This window comes from Haliotis asinina, chromosome 3 (assembly GCF_037392515.1).
Source record: "Haliotis asinina isolate JCU_RB_2024 chromosome 3, JCU_Hal_asi_v2, whole genome shotgun sequence".
NCBI classification, from domain to species: domain Eukaryota; kingdom Metazoa; phylum Mollusca; class Gastropoda; order Lepetellida; family Haliotidae; genus Haliotis; species Haliotis asinina.
The window spans coordinates 30,655,787-30,674,952 of record NC_090282.1 but is presented as its reverse complement, the minus strand read 5'-3'; positions in this window follow the sequence as shown (position 1 = coordinate 30,674,952).

Sequence of the window (19,166 nt, the reverse complement as noted above, 5' to 3'; positions counted from 1 at the left end):
CATGACCTGAAGTATAAGAGCAATCCAGCATTCATACCCATGAAGGAATTAACCTGCCTTCTTGAAGAACTTCATGGAGGTTCAGGTCAGCAGGTGAAACAAATAATTGCCTGGTACATGAAGGGGACTTGAGACCCGCTGCACTGATTTGAAAGAACATACCCTCACAGACAGCTCATTTTACTGCCAACAGTATCTCAGGTGAATTCCCATTTCTGCACCCTGCTACAATTACGTGTTCATTTATTCATCAAGCACATCACTATTGTAGTCAGGATGAAGCCAGTTAATCACTCCTGGGTATAACTCATCACTCTCTGGAAACTATGTTGGGAGATAGCCACCGACAGAGGGGCAATCCAGGTACTCCGAATACTGTAGCAGTCATTGTATCATGCTGTTGGACTACCTGCTGCAACATCCAAAGGAACATGAACATGGCCAAACAGAAATTGACCACAGTGGCCTTGAAGTCCTCATAGTTTACACATGTTCACATTTCTTTTTGATTTCTGTATGGGTTAATATTCATGATATGCAACAGTGCTATGAGAGTATGAAGGGGTTGTCACTGATGTTTATGATGTCAATCACCGGATTGAATATTCCAGCCTCAAGTACTTGAAGACCACTGTCATTTTGTGTAGGACACTGCTGAGCGAGTATGGTTTTATGACGCTTTTAGCAAAATGTTAGTAATATCACGACAAGGGACACCAGAAATGGGCTTCATACATTGTTCTCACGTGGGGAATCGAACCCAGGCCTTTGGCATGGCAAGCGAATGCTTTTACCACTAGGCTACCACAACAAATATTGCTGTGTAGCATTATCAACAATGAACAAGCAGTAGAAGCAGTTTATGAAAAGCACCTGAATAAAAAAAGGAATGCAGCAAAATATAAGGAACATGAAACAGTATCTGAGCATGCATTTGTTGAGAGAAATAGGAATCTATAAGTCATATGTATGGGACAGTATTGTTTTTGTAAATACACTGGTTTCAGTGATCCATTCACAAAATGTTCATAACTAAACTGCCTTTGTCAGTGATTATTTCTTGGCAAAAGTTAGATAGCGGCACACACAATGCCTTTGGGGCATTGGTTAAAGCATTGATTCATCACACCAAAGGCCTGGGTTTGATTTCCACATGGTGACAATGTGTCAAGCCCATATTCTGGTGTCCCCAGTCACGACATTGCTGGATCATGACATCATGCCTCACTCACTCACTCACTCACTCACTCACTCACTCACAATGTCTTCTAGAAAGTGTACAAATGCAATCTCTAAAAGTAAGCACACAACTTCACTACAAAATCTCAAAGACAATATATTCTGCATTTGAACTCTTTTTAAAGCGCATGAAGTATTCATAGCTTCCACTATAAAATGCACCATGAGAGTTATCGTAATATACACTAGTCACACTAGTACGACTGAGTGGGTTAGATCGCTGCCTTTGTCACCATCCGTTTCAGTGTCTTACTCTGCAAGTAAGGGTTTGATTGTCTGATGTGACTAAACCTTCCCAATATACTAGACTGTACTTACCTAAGAACGTATAAAAGCAAAAGCAAAAGTTGCATATGAAAGTTGGAAAGTTTTGCAAACTTCCTACAATTGTTTTTTTTATAGTTTAAATTGCATGTTCAAACAACAGAGTGATATTTTAATCTAAATCCCACAAAACAAATTGTCAGTGTTGTGTTTTCACTCACCAACCAAAGTGTCAACAATATGTAATTACAGTATATTTTTTAAGAATCACAATACTGAAGCAAAAAAAAAGTCTGTAGGTAATTTCATGTCAATCACACATATTTTTTTTTATCTTGACAAATATTTCTTGCATCAAAGTGAATTAGAGCAGCTGTGCTTTTCATCTTTATCATTTTTTCTTCTGTAAGGATATATAGCTGGTTTTAAGACATTGATGCAGTGTCTGTACATGTTGAAAGATGTTCAACAGCTTCATTGAAACATTTTCCACCATTTCCTTAAGCAGTCACATTCGTACTGACATACACACTTGCAGAGGTCTGCCAGGCAATAATATTAGTTAAAATTTGAATTTCTAGTCTATATACATATTCAGAACTTATTTCACCCAGAAAAGGCCCACCACGAATGACCAGATGGTGGCCACATGAATATTGGACAAAGTACTGTGATTATGTGTCCCAGTCCACCCAGTTGTGAATGGGTACCTCGTGGATGAGCCTCAATAAACTCGGCAGCAAGAGTTGTATACTCCCCAGGGAGTTGGGATTGAAATACAACGTGCTGTTTGAGATTGACATCCAGTGATCAAGGGAAAAATGCCAATGCCTTAAGCATGCAATAGTGCAAGGATATGGGTGCCATCTATCTATCTATCTATCTATCTATCTATCTATCTATCCTGTCTCAACAGGCGACTATGCTTGTCATAAGGGGCGACTAATGGGATCAGGTGGTTAGGCTCGCAGACTTGGTTGACACATGTCGTCGGTTACCAATTTTGCTGATTGATGCTCATGCTATTGATCACTGGGTTGTCTAGTCAGAACTGAATTATTTACAGACCGCCGCATATAGCTGGAATATTGCTCAGTGCGATGTAAAACTAAACTCACTTACTTACTCACTCACATCTAAGTGTCCTTGAACTAGATGTTTGCAATATCATGGCAGGAGACATGAAATTGTCTCCACACAATGTACCCATGTGTGGAATTGAAACTGGGTCTTTGACATGCTGAGCATGAATGCTTCAACCATTAAACTAACCCAGTCTATAACTACCAAACCCAGGCTCATGGGTATCGAAACTTGGGTAAACGTCCAAACTGCATCGTTTAGTCTTTCCTTCTACATTAATCTGACATGCTGTGAAATAAATGAAATTGTGTTCACAATTGCATCAAACAAATTTCCTGCACTCTATGATACCTACCAATGGGTTTCAGGTTACAATGAGTCCCCAAGCTTGTTGTTCAGGGCGGCTGAAATGAACTGGGTGCTGAGATAGTGGTATTGTTGATTGTCATCATAAACCCAGCAGTGTCTGACACTGCTAGTAATGCCAATGACGTGCTTGTTTGTCTTATCTAATCATATGAAAGCAGAGTATCTTGTTTAACTGCTGCTACCTTTGATACTGAAGTTTATGACATTCACACCTATAAACTTGAGTTACCCCACTGGCATAACAGAGAGCGAGAGAGAGTGAGAGAGTGAGAGAAATAGAGAGAGGTGAGAAAGAAAGAAACTGTGCATACATGTGTGTGCGCATTTCTAGCATGCATGCATGAAACTTGAATCACTGCTCACAGTATCAATCCCTTGACTGTATGGTCAGCACTAATTTAATAATAGTCCTCTGTCAAACATCTATGATAATGTGGAATACAACATGAAACAACCAAAAGCAAGACAAGATAAAGAATAGACTTAAGTGAGCTGGGTTTACACTTCAACAGAAAACACTGCTGGTGTGCCCTGGATCAAGGGTATCCTATGATGTCTGTAACCTCAAAGATGCAGGTTATTGCTCCCACTGGGCTTACTCTATCTGGCAAATGACAGTTAAATCAATCCTCCCAACAGTTCTAATGTATAAGTTCAAAAACATTCAATGGTTCCTTGATGATGATTTCAGTTGCATCATTTTAATGTGAATCAACGAACAAGCCTGTTTGTAGAGCATCCTGGAGGATTCCTAAATGTCCTCTGCCTTGAGAACAGAGAGGGACCCTTGGACGCTTTTAAAGCTGGACTGAATTTTGATGTGATTACATTCTGTTTTTCTTTGACAATCATATCAATAATATCACATTATTACAATGATCACATTATTACAATGACTTTGTAAAGCAGTCATTTTCAATCTGGCTAACATCTCAAGGCAAAGGAGTTAGCCGACTACAAAAAGTCCATTTTCAATCCTTACCATAATAGGCTAAGAGCTCAGTTGTAGCGGGTCCAGAGATCTTGTACATCCAACAATACTGACCAATCAGATTTCACCTATCATTTCACCTTCACACATTTCTAATAATATGCCAGTTCCTGGTAAAAAAACAATTCCCCTCCCTAATCAAGATCTGTATTGCAAGAAAAACAAACAGGTGCATCAAGTTTCTTGAGCTCCTTGATTTACAACATGAAAAGATTCAGAAAATATCAACTGCTAGTTAAAGGTAAACATGGCTTCTGAATCCTGCAATTGACCAACATCAACTGTGCAGTTTGGAAATTGAATGTCCTATGATTGTACTATGCACAGCAAAAACATCACCAGTTCGGCAAGGCTGCAAACTGGATTTATAGAATGTTTACCCCTTATCCTGGGGAAGATGACAGGCCAACAGTCCAAGATATAGCTGTTAAAGTTAACATATTTAATGTGCAACACAATTTCAAAATTCCGAGTGTGTAAAAATACAAGGCAACATAACAAAGAAATACAATGTGATCCTGCACCTTTAATTGTGTCCCTGAAAAATCCTGATTAATTGCCCTGGATGAAAGTGATCGGGCTCAAGGGAGCTATTCTGTCCAGGGATCCTCAGGAGTCAAAGCGCAGAAAACAATGCTCACTGCAAACATTTCAATGGAACACTGCATGTTGAGATTTTATATTGATGTTATTGCCATTTTCAATTTGCACAACAGAATCCACAACATATTTTTTTTTTCTGTAAGTATTGATCCTATAAGCTCCATTTCTGATCTTTGGACTCCATCAACGATCGGCTGTTTTCCAGTCTTGATGGGCCACTCTGTTTCACCACTGTAAGTGGACAGGGGCCACTCCAGCTGGGCAACACTGTAACTGGTCATGGACCACTCCAGTTGGGCAGCTCTGCACATGGTCATATGGACCACTGACCCATGAAGGTACGGGGTAGAACAGGTCTTCAACAACCCATGAGTGCCATGAAGGTGACTATACTTGTCGTAACAGGCAACTATCGGGATTTGCTGGTCCCACACGCTGACTTGGTTGAAACATGTCATCGGTTCCCAATTGTGCAGGTCGATGCTCATGCGATTGATCACTGGATTGTCTGGTCCAGACATGATTATTTACCGACTGCTGCCATATAGCTGGAAAATTGCTGAGTGTTGTATAAAACTAAACTTACTCTTTCATATGGACCACTCTAGCTGGGCAACTCCATAAATGGACAATTCCAGCTGGGCAACACTGTAGGTGAACACAGACCACTCCAGCTGCACAACACTTTTGGTGGACGTGGATCACTGCAGCAGGGCAACATTGCATAGTAGACACAGACCACTCCAGCTGGACAACTCTGTAAGTGGTCATAGACCACTCCAGCTGGGCAACTATGTAGAACCATTCCAGCTGGGCAACTCTGTAGGTGGATATGGACCACTCTAACTCGGCAACTCTGTAGGTGATCATGGACCGCTCCAGCTGGGTAACTCTGTATGGTGGTCATGGGCCACTCCAGCTGGGCAACTCTGAAGATGGACATGGGCCACTCCAGCTGGGCAACTCTGCAGGTGATCATGGGCCGCTCCAGCTGGGCAACCCTGTAGGTGGATATGGACTACTCCAGATGGGCAACTCTGTAGGTGATCATGGGCCCCTCCAGCTGGGCAACTCTGTAGGTGGACATGGACCACTCAAGCTGGGCAACTCTGTATGGTTGACAAGGGCCATTCCAGCTGGACAACTCTGTATGATGGACAAGGGCCATTCCAGCTGGACAACTCTGTAGGTGATCATGGGCCGCTCCAGTTGGGCAAACTCTGTAGCTGGATATGGGCCACTCTAGCTAAGAAACTCTGCAGGTGATCACGGGCCGCTCCAGCTGGGCAACTCTGTATGGTAGTCATGGCCACTCCAGCTGGGCAACTCTGTAGGTGGATGTGGACCACTCCAGCTGGGCAACTCTGTATGGTGGTCATGGGCCACTCCAGCTGGGCAACTCTGAAGATGGACATGGGCCACTCCAGCTGGGCAACTCTGCAGGTGATCATGGGCCGCTCCAGGATGGCAACCCTGTAGGTGGATATGGACCACTCCAGATGGGCAACTCTGTATGTGATCATGGGCCCCTCCAGCTGGGCAACTCTGTAGGTGGACATGGACCACTCAAGCTGGGCAAATCTGTATGGTAGACAAGGGCCATTCCAGCTGGACAACTCTGTATGATGGACAAGGGCCATTCCAGCTGGACAACTCTGTAGGTGATCATGGGCCGCTCCAGTTGGGCAAACTCTGTAGGTGGATATGGGCCACTCTAGCTGAGAAACTCTGCAGGTGATCATGGGCCGCTCCAGCTGGGCAACTCTGTATGGTAGTCATGGCCACTCCAGCTGGGCAACTCTGTAGGTGGATGTGGACCACTCCAGCTGGGCAACTCTGTATGGTGGTCATGGGCCACTCCAGCTGGGCAACTCTGAAGATGGACATGGGCCACTCCAGCTGGGCAACTCTGTAGGTGATCATGGACCACTCCAGCTGTGCAACTCTGTATGGTGGACAGGGGCCATTCCTGTTGGGCAACGCAAAACTATTGCATTTCAGACTGTGTTTGAATGGGATGACTTAGCCCTTAAAGGAAACAGAATTGCCAGAATGCTATAATCAAGGGTTCCAATCACGGTTCATTGTGGATTCGTCACCAACATAAATGTGCTTTTGGTTTTCAGAAAAAGCAGAAAAGATCTAAAGCCTTTTTCACTTCAGGCTTCCTTCATAGTGTGGCACAAATGAAATGTCAAGCAGTCTTAAAATTTACTCAGTCTGCAGGGCACAAATCTGTGGACACAAAACTGTTGAATACTCAAAAAAATTGAATTTTCCTAAAAAGTGGTTAGAAACAGGCAGTTAAATTTTCTCGCCATTTTTTCAAGAATCATGACTAAATGTAGAAGAATCACTATCAAACAGTAATGACATTACACAATTTGAGGTTCACTGAATGATGAGCAGATCTTGTCAACATCCTGTGTACAACCACATTTAAGGGTAAGTCAAAAAAACATGGCATCTTATATTACAAGTCTTCGGGTCAAAGTAGGAAATTGCATCTTACATAATGTTTGTCACTGAATCATCAAATTCAGAAACACCGTCCAAAAGTCTACCATAAAACATACTGACAGATTTAATGTGGCTTGAATCTGTGAGCCTGATGAAACAACCTTTCAACAAGACTCATATCATGCTCTTTGAAGCCTTCGGAGAAAGAGCACGCTTGATTGTACCTCAAATGTTGTGAAGTGTAGACAACAAAGGCTGCATCTCCTGTAATGTTACTTAACATGAAAGGAAAGTCGACTACTGGGAAAATGAAGTCATTCTTGTCATACAGTCCTGTGGTACGAATCTGAATCTGTAGACACAGACTTTACCATGAAATACATGAGGCACTTTCACAAGCCAATTACTGGCAAAATATGCTGCACTCCTTAAGTAAGGTTATGTTAACACAGAAAGTTTGGTTGGGTTGGTATGTTGTTTAACACCACACTCGGCAATATTCACACTTTACTGAACAGCCAAAGAAATTCAAATTGCCAAAAATTAAATCTCACAAAAGTAAGGCTTCACATTCATGTCTTGTATTTTAATACTTGACAAAAAGACAGAGTAATATTTCTTTGCTGTATATATGATAGCGATCTGTAAATATTGAGTTTGGACCAGACAGTCCAGTGATTAACAGCATAAGCATAAATTTACACTATTGGGAAATTAGTATTGTAGGTTTATAATTTATATAGTGCACATATCCATGCAACTATTGCTTGCTCAAGGCGCTGGTATGATGTGTCAACCTAATCAGTGAGTCTGACCACCCGATCCCTTCTAAGCATGGGTTACTGATGGCCAATTCTAAATTGGATCCTTATGGGTTTCCAATGGGAGGAGTCAGAAACCTTTCACATGAACATTTGATTCACTGCAGAGTCATAACACTAAAGGTAGAATCAGATCTGGAAATGGGTGCCAAAGACCAATGTTGTATTATAGGGTTAGTGACAAGAACAAGACAATGTGCAGCATGTAGACAGGGTAACAGTGGGTTCTGATAGATATATTTCAGACCCGTGATAAGAGGATTGGAAGAGTCTGAGCTTGGCTTAAAATGTTTGGATGTCTGATGATTGCAGTTTTGATGTCTGTGTTCTCGATACTACTTGTGCCAGATATTCATGACTCATGTTGTTTAAATCAATTTCCAGGTATCAAGAGTTGATTTACACTGTAAGGCATATTTGTTTTCCTATTCATCCTGTTTCTATGCATTGTAACATTCTTAGTGAATTAATCCAGAGAACAAATCACTTGATTACCAAATTCTTGGCATGTAGTAATGTGAAATCATTTTTGGGAGCAGATGGGTTGTCAAGTTGTTAAAGCATCACAGTAAAAGCTTGCTTCATGTCTGACTTCCCGTCTGACTTTGTCGTACCAGCAGGATATGTAACTTCCAAATATTTCAGCCAGACCCAAGGGTTGGTTACATGTAAAACTTGTAAAATGATAATGATTTCAATTTAAAAGCTAAAGGTGGGCAGTGGAATTTGAGAATGTGGTAGTCCATATTGAAAATAATCCATCACAGACAGGCAGGTGTTTCAAAAACTGCTATCAAAGTCCATCATTAATGGCAAAAAAATAACAACTTGCTGCAACAATAGTATCCTTCTATCTGAACAAAGCTGCTGTTGTAAGACTTTAATCATGATAAAATCATCCCTTGTCCATGCAAAACATATTTTACTGACATCCCTTTCCAAGAGTATGGTTTGTATGCTGTTCTGACTGCATGCACATGCTAATTTCTGATGTTGTGTTTAGCCAAAACTATTTTAGCTATTCAAGCTACTTCACTTACCAGGAAAAAATGCCATGTAGAACAATGTCTGTTTCAGTCACTAGCCATACCATACAAGTAGTGGTGGTCAGATTGATTGAAATACTCAAAGACTGGTGACAGAAATGACAATGCAATTGATAAAAGCAATGATAAAACAACCAATTGAACACAAATAATTTTGGAGTACTTGGTTACACTGACAATATTTGCAACAATATTGGTTTTCTACGTGTCATTAGATTTACATTTCATGAGCACTCTAAGCTTGTTTCAAGTTATGATTGAATTTATCTTAAAGACTCCTGACATACTCCCCGTACTAGTTTTCCTTCAAAGATGCGTACTCTGCAAATGCATTTTGTCCAAGTTGTATTAAAAAATACCAAATAACTACCTCATCTCATCGATAATCCCACCCCCTTCGACAGTCTGCTTTTTTTTGTCCTCAAAATTTGGCTTATACACAGTAATATACAATACATGCTTTCTCTTTCTTTTTTTTTTGAGCATTAACAACCATAACCAGGAACATTTGATAAATGTAACTAACCAATTATTTTTCACGACTGGTCGGTTGTGATGAACCAATGCTACATACAAGCTACACCTCGCATTTCACATCATGTTATTAACTACAGCTGCCATCTTCTTAACACCTGTTAAAATATGGGTTAAGAGTTGGTCCTCAGTAACCCGTACATGATCCTCATGCTGTCCATCGCTGGACTGTCCGATCCAAAGACTATGTACAGAACATTGCCAGATAGTTGGACTAATGCAGAGTTTGACGTTAACAACAAACAAACTTCAAACTTTTATAACTAAAACATCTCAATGTGCAGATGAAACTTTCCATGAGTGTCATGTTGACATTGTCAGTTTTAGATTAATCCAATTTTTCTAAATAAATCCCCCACAAAAAAATTTTGTAAATTTGATATAAAAATACACTGAGTTTGTTACAGAATTTATTGATGCAAAAACATTTTGTCATTCTTGGTTAAACTAGATGAATGTATGCGTGTAAAAACTGATGTAATAATTAATTATCATTGAGATAGTCCCAGTCTTATCGGTTTACCCCAGATTTTAGTGCTCTCCAAGGAATGAGGCAAGTGCTGTAACTCTCAGCTGGTACAAGTGACAACTTCACAGCAGGAACCATCGACAACTGTTTGTGTGTTGCAATACCGTGTGTGTGTGTGTGTGTGTGTGTGTGTGTGTGTGTGTGTGTGTGTGTGTGTGTGTGTGTGTGTGTGAGAGAGAGAGAGTGAGTGTGTGTGTGTCTCTCTCTCTCTGTGTGTGTCTCTGTGTGTGTCCCTCTCCTTCTAATACACCATGTAAAAGAAGTGAATGAAAACCCATGACCAATTAACTTCAGTAAGTTAAAAGTTTTAACATCTTTCATTTCAACCAACAGAAAGTTACTAACCTCTTGATCATGAACAGTCAAACCTTCTGTTCTTCTGATTCTTCACAGAATCTTCAGTGCACACCTTCAATGTCCCTGTCGACAGAAAAGTGAGATTTTGCTTACATCTATGACTTTTCAAGTTATGGGCTACTCTACCACAATGACAAATACCCTAACAAAATCAGTACAAATTAATAACTGTTTGATCAAGTCTAGAGCCAATCATACAAAACCACATCTGGCTTTTCACATTTAATATTGGTCATTTCCTCTTTGATGGGGACAAAAGTACTTACACAAATGACAACGATATTAATTAAATAAGTGATCAAGTTTCTCATCTGTGTTTGTTGTTCTTCAAATGACATTAATATGATCGTGCCATTTGAAGAGTGCGAATTAAGTGCCCCCCAGTCTGATCTTTGACATCAGTACATCACATGAAGACGATGTGTTCAGGTTTCTACAATTTTCTATAATAAATCCCGGCACGGAGCAGTCTTTGTTTTCTTTGATGAGGGACAATCAAAGGTTTGTTCTGTCTGCCATAGGAAAGGATAAGAGAAGGTCTCTGCTTTGGTCGGCAACACTAATTATGATCATAGTAACTGGAAGCTGTGTTCCTGTTAACCATCATTTTTTTTATGTAACAACAAAAAATGAAACTATGTATGGGGGGACTTTTGATGATATTCTGCAACATTTTATGATTTATAAATATGAACATCTAGCTGTGGTTAAATATGTGACGTTTCCTTATGTGACAAAATAAATGTGACCATAGTCACCGTGCAGGGAAATTGATTCTGACACATGGCTAACATAAACTCATTTCATGACTTTTAAAGTTCCTTGACCACAGAATGCATTGAGATGAAACTTGAAGCAATACATACCACCAACCAGTGAAACGAGATATTGTTTCTTGAACAATTGTTTGTCTTTAGGTGACTAGTTATCATTCACGTCCTAGCTACAAATATGCTCCCCATGTCTTGATCGAAAACAGAACCAAGACATATACTGTAATACACGGCCACGTGAGTCAAACGTAGATCACGTGATTAGTCATGACGTTCCAACCCCCCCAAAAAAAAGAAAAAAGAAAGAAAGAAAAAATACCAAAACACCCAAAACTGACCTTCACAAAATACGATGTAGATAATGAAGTTACTTATTCATGAAAACCCTACATGGATATTATAGTTGTCGGGCAAACTGGATGTGGTTAGTGACAGGCAGAGAGATGCAGACGCTCGTGGTTATCATATTTTGAAATAAAGTATTCGTGTCTGATTAGTATATGCAGTCTCCTCCCATACCTGATAAGCTAAATTTTGAATACCCTCCTTCCAAATGTCAAAACACAACTATACTGCACACCTTGTAGTGCAGTTCAAACCTTCCCGAACATCCCTTTGGATGATCATGGGTTCGAATCCCGATGTTCCCTGATTATGTTTCTAGGATTGTTAACATGAGCCCCATGCTAATGGGTTTTGTTAGAGTGACACCAAAGTAGCATCCCTTTGGCTTTTCGTGCAATATTCGTCATGGCATGAGTGAGTGACCATACGTTTTAGTAGTTATTCCTGTGATATTCTGTAAATAATCGAATCTGGACCGGACAAACAAGTGATCAACAACACGAAAATCGCTCTACTACGCATCAACCAAATGAGCGAGCCTGAGCAACCGATCCCGTTACTGAAGATCAATTCTAAGGTTACTGAAGATCATTTCAGAAGGTCATGATAGTTTCGCCATGATATGACGCGCGTACTGTTCAAAGAGGTGCTACACGAAACCCACTTACTCTTAACAAAACTGCTAAAGGACGTGCACTCATTTTTAATTCTGCCGAACTTGGCTTCAATAGAAAACCCGGTCAATAGACCTAATGATGCCACAAAATCTCGAATAACCAAATAAGCCAGTGACTTGTCTTTAACAAGTCCAAAAAAACCATGAAGTCCAAACAAAAAGTTTGAAATCACTCCATTTGCATGGCTCTGTACGTCTTTACCGAGTCATTACTTGCCTCGGAGAATTGGCAGAAGAGTTACAGAATGGTGGCAAATTTCAAGACTAATGAAAGAAATTGATTGGTTTATATGTTTTTCACAGATTCTTTTTCAGGTTTGTTCCAGGTTATTCAATGATAGCATAATAGATCAAGGACCAAAGAAATTTAGAGCAGTATTTTCTTCTTAAGCCCAATCAATATGATCCTATTATCACTTTACATGGCATTCCTGCAAACAAGCTAGCATATCAGGCATGTTTCAGCAGCGACCGGGCAGACACATTACCATCTGTAAGAAACCTTCAGAAACTGCTTTCAACTTTTATTGGATCTCTGTGGTGCACGTAAAACCACGGTTTGACCCAACCAAATGATCCACTGTTCTTTTTCCCTCGACACGATGCAGCTGTGGTCCACTATTCTGACTACAGACCAATGACAGTTACAGTTCAATGATCCAACATGGCTGCCGGTCGATTGCATATCAACTCTATCATTCTGAAGACTGAAATTCAAACCGCTTTACATAGTTAGATGCAAGTTCATAACCCAAACCTAAACTCCCCAAAATGGAACTGGAGTTTACAATTCTAGAATAAAGTCCGGTTCAATTTCTTGCAAGGCGGTATGGAGCACATCAAATAGCTGGGAAATGGTGATTATGTCATCAACAGAGCTCTGGGTTTTCTTTTCAATTTCAGTCTTATATTTGCGATCACATTACGATCGTGGTGTGCAGCTGGCTGTTCTGTCGTTGTCAGCAAGGTTTCACAAGCTCTCATAGCGATAAGATAGTCGTAAGTGTCATAGAATAACATTAACTTACGACTATCTTAGCGCTAAGAGAACTTCGAAAATCCAGGCCCTGGCTCTGTGAGCCAGATCATTGTTTTCTTTAAATACGTAACCGTTTGGGCGGAAATTTCAGGTCATCACAAATTTCAGGTTACTGCCAATGGTAGAAATAAATGTTCTGTTGCTGTCAGCCAGCAAGGACATGCCAGCGCCAAGGCTGATGCTTCTACAGACCACGAAAACCAACTTCAAGATACTTACAAAGACAGTAAGACACACGCTCTGAGGTCGAACTTCTCTAACCTTTAGTCACAGAAAAAACAACGCTATTGCCACTGACTGTCATCCCTAGATGTGACCTTCTTCCAACCTTCTTTTCAACCTTTTTTTAACAATGTTGTTCAAAACGCAGTGTAAAGTGAACATTCGGCTCAGAAAGAGATTGGGTCACCCTGCAATCAACATACATGCATATTTTCTTACGACGTTTTCTACCCAACTTTGAAGAATGTTACTCCGTGTGCGTGAGTGATGCTACGGGGCTGAGTTAGTGAAGGACTGTTTGATGAGTGATGCACTGCAACATTATTTCAGTTTTATCGTGTAGTGTTAACATGATTTTGCAGAAAAGCATGCATTGATGCACTTGATGCACTGACAAACAAAGACTCATAATCAGGATGATTGCAGCATTCTATCTTACTCTATTTGGACAAGAAAAGGATACAACGCTTGTCAGTTTTGTAGCATATGTTTACATAGGTATATTTTGTATACGTGACCTACAAAATATAATTCACAATCTTTGTAAAAATATGAATTGGTACACCTCTTTTACCAAAAACGTTAAAACGTTCGCTCGTCACCCCGAAGGCCAAGAATCGATTTTCCATATGAATGCAATGCGTGACAGGAAGCTCTGGTGTCCGTCGCTATGATATTGTGAGAATATTTCTAAAATCAGCGTAAAGGGCGTAAACTCATACCTTCACTCACTGTACTGAAATACCTTCTTCATGGTTGTAGTAACTACATAATACTGACTGTAAACCATTTAACAACATTTGAAGTGGTTCAACTAGTGTGCAGGTGTATGTGTATTTAAAACAAAAATACTACAAACAGGGGAATTATTCCCCGTATCATACGGCGTTTATAGTATAAGCTTCAAGACATAACAGTCAGTAAAACGTACTTCTACAATTGACTGATATGAATCTACAGTTACATAACTTCTAATTGAGGGGTAGCAGCATAATGTAAACGGGGGAGTAAAACAACAGCAACCAGTTCATTAATAACTTTTCTGTTTCCCAGAGGAACATCACATAACATGTTTTCCCAAAGGACATGAACTATAATTGATGTGATTAGCTCCTGAAGCAACAGTCATGACACTGAACGCCGTCTGCATACCATTAACCGACTTTTTGACACCGAAAAGTCAGATAAGTAAGTCTCATCTAAATCTGTCATAATGTCAATGGCTTGAGGGTGACTGATACTTGTCTGGAATGAGTGATCAAATCTGGACTACATCCGTCCCACTGTCAATTACTTGAAGATTTCTGATACATGTCAAGAGTGAGTGATGAAGGCTAGACTATAACTATCACAATGACAATGGCTTGAGATGGTATAATGCTTTTCTAGAGTGAGTGATGAAGTCTAGACTATAGCTATCACAACGGCAATGGCTTGAGATGGTATAATGCTTGTCTAGAGTGAGTGATGAAGTCTAGACTATAACCATCACAACATATTAGTGACTTGAGATGGTATAATGTTTGTCTAGAGTGAGTGATGACGTCCAGACTATAAGTATCACAATGTCAGTGGCTTGAGATGGTATAACGCTTGTCTAGAGTGAGTGATGACTGTGTGAGTGGGTTCACTTTTACATCTGACTCTACTTTTGGCAGAGATTTGTTATCAATGAAGATATGATTTTGTCGCATCACTTTACCGAGGGAGTTGAGTTTTACGCCACACTCAGCAATATTCCAACTATGTGGCGTCGGTCTGTAAATAATCGAGCCTGGACTTGACAATCCAGTGATCAACAGCATGAACATCTGAGCAATTGGGAACAGATGACACGTGTTCGCCTTTTATGGCAAGCATGAGTTGCTGAAGGCCTACTGTACCCCGGACGTTAGTCAATGAGTGATGAAGTCTAGAATATTACTATCACAATGTCAGTAGCCTGAGGTGGTATAATCCTTGTCTAGAGTGCGGGATGAAGTCTAGACCATAACAATCACAATGTCAGTGACTTGAGATGGTATAATCCTTGTCTGGAGTGAGTGATGAAGTCTAGACTATAACAATCACAATGTCAGTGGCTTGAGATGGTATAATGCTTGACTAGAGTGAGTGATGAAGGCTAGACAATAACTATCACCATATCAGTGGCTTGAGATGGTATAATGCTTGACTAGAGTGACTAATGAAGTCAACACTATAACTGTTATATTGCCAGTGGCTTGAGGTTGCCTAATACATGTCTGGTGTGGGTGATGAAGTCTTACCTACAACTGCCATAAAGCCATTGGCTTGAGATGGTCTGATTCTGGACAAACAATAGGAATAAGTGTAGAAATATTGACTGCAACGTTAACTAGTTTGATATGGGCCACAATTCAAGGTAGTGAAGGGTCATCTGCCACCAGCACTATGTTATAAAACACCTGTACAGCAAAATACACAAAATTAAGATCACACTGGGAAACTGATTATAAAACAAGAAAACATCACAGCTATCATTTGATTCACATGTAGGATTAGTAGAAAATAGTTCTCTTATTTGCTCGTCAATCCTAAGTTCGAAGTTGAAAAAATCCCATCTGATAATATCCAGCCTACCAAGGAGCAGCGGTTACAATCAATTCTCTGTTGACAGCCTCCAGCTATGAACACCAACACCATCTGGTGGTTACAGTACTGTCACTGATAGATTCACGGGGCCTGACATTGTCTCAGCATGGTGTTCATTTGATTTTATCTTTCACCTGTTGAAACTGAGCTCCCACCACTTCAATCAACTCAGTGGTGTATGTAACACATGGTACATTTTCACTGAGAATGAAGTGTCATTGAATAGTCTGTAGATAATTTCAGCATTTACATACAGTGGAAGCTGTGTAAACCGGCACTCTTCGGGACTGAAGAAATAATCCATTTTAGACAACGCGCCGGATAGGACAACTGTTGATAAATGTAAAAGTCACAAATGGGACTGAGATTTTATGCCGGTGTTGACAGCTTACCGGAAAGGACAGATTTCGGTTTTAACAACTTGCACTGTATTACCAACCACATCATGAAACAGATTAACCCCAAAGATTTTTGTGTGTGTTTCAACCTTTTGGCATGTATTTTCTCTTCATGACTGATCCTGGGGTATTGGTACAAGAAGGTCATGCCATTCGGTTCTCCTTCTTTTAAGTCTAGGAAACATTTTTCCTAGAAGAGCCCCTTGATGAAGGTAATAATTCTATCATACATTGGACAGCAAGCTGACTATTACCACAGGTTGGGAGTCCTAGTCGGAATCGCCCTCCAGCAAGGTTAAATGATTCAGGTGGTCAGGCCTGTTGACTTACCTGAAGCATGTTGTTTCACACTTGTGTACTTCAATCGATGCGTATTATGCTGCCTCTTGGCTATCTGCTTTAGACTTTATCGGGCATTGTAAACAACTTGGGGACTAAACAGAAGCAAGATTCGCATTAGAAATGGTCTTCCGCAACTCGTCCTTGTCTTAAGAGGCGGTTGCCGGGATTGGGTGGTCAGACTCACTGAGTGGGATGATACATGTCATGGTATCTCAATTGCATAGATCGATGCTCATGCTGCTGATCACTGGATTGTCTGACCCAGACTATGATTATTCACAGACCGCCGCCATATAGCTGGAATATTGTTGAGTGCCGCGTAAAACTCAACTCACTCACTCACTCACTCACTTACTATCAGAAGCTACACAATCATATCCACATTGATATGAAATCTCTGCCCAGAGCAGAGTCAATTGTACAGTTGTGATTATATCACGAGTGCGTATGTTTGTTTCAGCTGGATTAAGTCTGTATGATGAATGGATGGCATTGCCAAGTAGAGTATCAAAGCCTATAAGCTGATCTTTTGAAGACTCACATCGGTGTGTTCCAAAGGTAGCCTCTCTTTCTTTTGCGTAGTAACCAAATTCAGGGTCCGTTCCAGGACAACCCCTGAAGAAGGTGTAACGTAAAAATTGAGTCATGAACATTGCCAAGGGTATTAAAATGTGAGTTTAAAATTTACAGAGCATCTTTTTCTTACACGTAAAATAAACACATCTTCAGGCTACCGGAAAAGTAAGCCTGTATACATAGATAAGGCCATCTCATCTTGTATACACTCCTTCCCCGTTTTGACGAGACATATTGCAGTTGTTACACAGTTTGCATGTGCTCACAACAGTCGCATGTCCTCACAACACAACATTCACAACAGTATTACATCACTTATTGACAATCTTCACAACGCTTGCCAGGTCAACCTGTAAATTATACAACGATGCACCTATACAAAATGACTGAAGGAGGAATGCACAAGAGTTAAAACACGTGTCCTTTTTATGTTAACAGTACGACGCTGCAAGAAAAATAATGAATTCCCTAATGATGTTTTCTGTGCCATAAAAAGTAACACTTGTTTTTAAAATCGGAGACTCAGATAACAGTTTCAGGGTGAAAGTCTCTCTGTCATTCTCAATGAAAACAAAGGACTCTCCTAACCATGAGAATTATCTAGTAGAAACAGAATCCATTGTACAGTTCATACTTTATCATGTGTGTACAAATTACTGTCAATAGGAATGGTATTTTGGGATTCATGAACAAGTGGATATTTCTGTTCCACCAATGGTACCATACACAAACAAATTCACAGCAAATCTACTGTTCAGGTGAAAAACACAACTCACAGGAACATATATATTACAAGCCAAAACAGATAATTACATCGACCATCGGACCCAAGATGAAGGAAATTATTTCAGAAATTTAACACATGAAGCAAGCAGGCTTTCCTTTACATAATTCCTTTTCCGATAAATCTCCATTAGTTCAAATGTCATTCATGAGAAGCTATAAAGTTCAAAAGTGTTTATATCTCAAGTAATTTCTTTCGACAAGGCAGATCCTTCCTTTCAAATTGCATTATTCGTACCTATACGTATCACTTATCACCCATGCTGTGTGAAGGTGTTGTTCAACAGATCACATGCACACATAATGGCAGGATGCTGGGAGGTGAAAATCGATACAGAGCAGATTGAGCCGCAAGATTAATCATCTAGCCATACCGTGCCACAAACAACTAACTATGCTAAGTCATTCCTTGTTAGAGTCCAGACATGAAGTTGGCTTGATAAGAAGACCTTTCAAACACCATTTTCCAGGAAATTAGCATCAACAACAACTGCCGGCAATTGTTGACAGTTCTTGGCTCCAGTAGACTTGGTCTGGTGTTTTTCATCTGGTTCGTTACACGATGTCACAATGATTCAACTCAGATAAATCATAAGACGTAAATATACGGAGACAGATTCTTTTGAACGAAAGAAACATGTGACAAAATAACATTTACTTTGGAAATTGGTATTTTTAGACACAGACCTAGATGAAGTCTAGGTATTTGATCAATAAGATGTTGGTAAAGTTTAACCTGGTCTAAAACTGGTCGTTGTTGCCATTCTTATCTCTCATGGTTGTGTTCTTCCTTAAGGGATTGAGGACATCGTGGTAGTCTAGAGGTTAAAACTTTGATTCTCCACATGGGAACAATGTATGAAGCCCGTTTCTGTTCTTCCATGACATTGTTGGAATATTGGTGAAAGAACGATTCACGTATTCGCTTTTAAGCTGTGGAGAATGGAAGAGGAGGATGGAAGCGTTCCCTCATCACACCAGTTGCACTCTCACGTGGGGACATGTAAAACCGATCCTGTTGTCTCAAACCTTAGTAGAATAGTGAGTGCTGAAGGAACAATTAAACAATTCCGAATTCATTAAATTTAGAGGCGCTTGAGCAT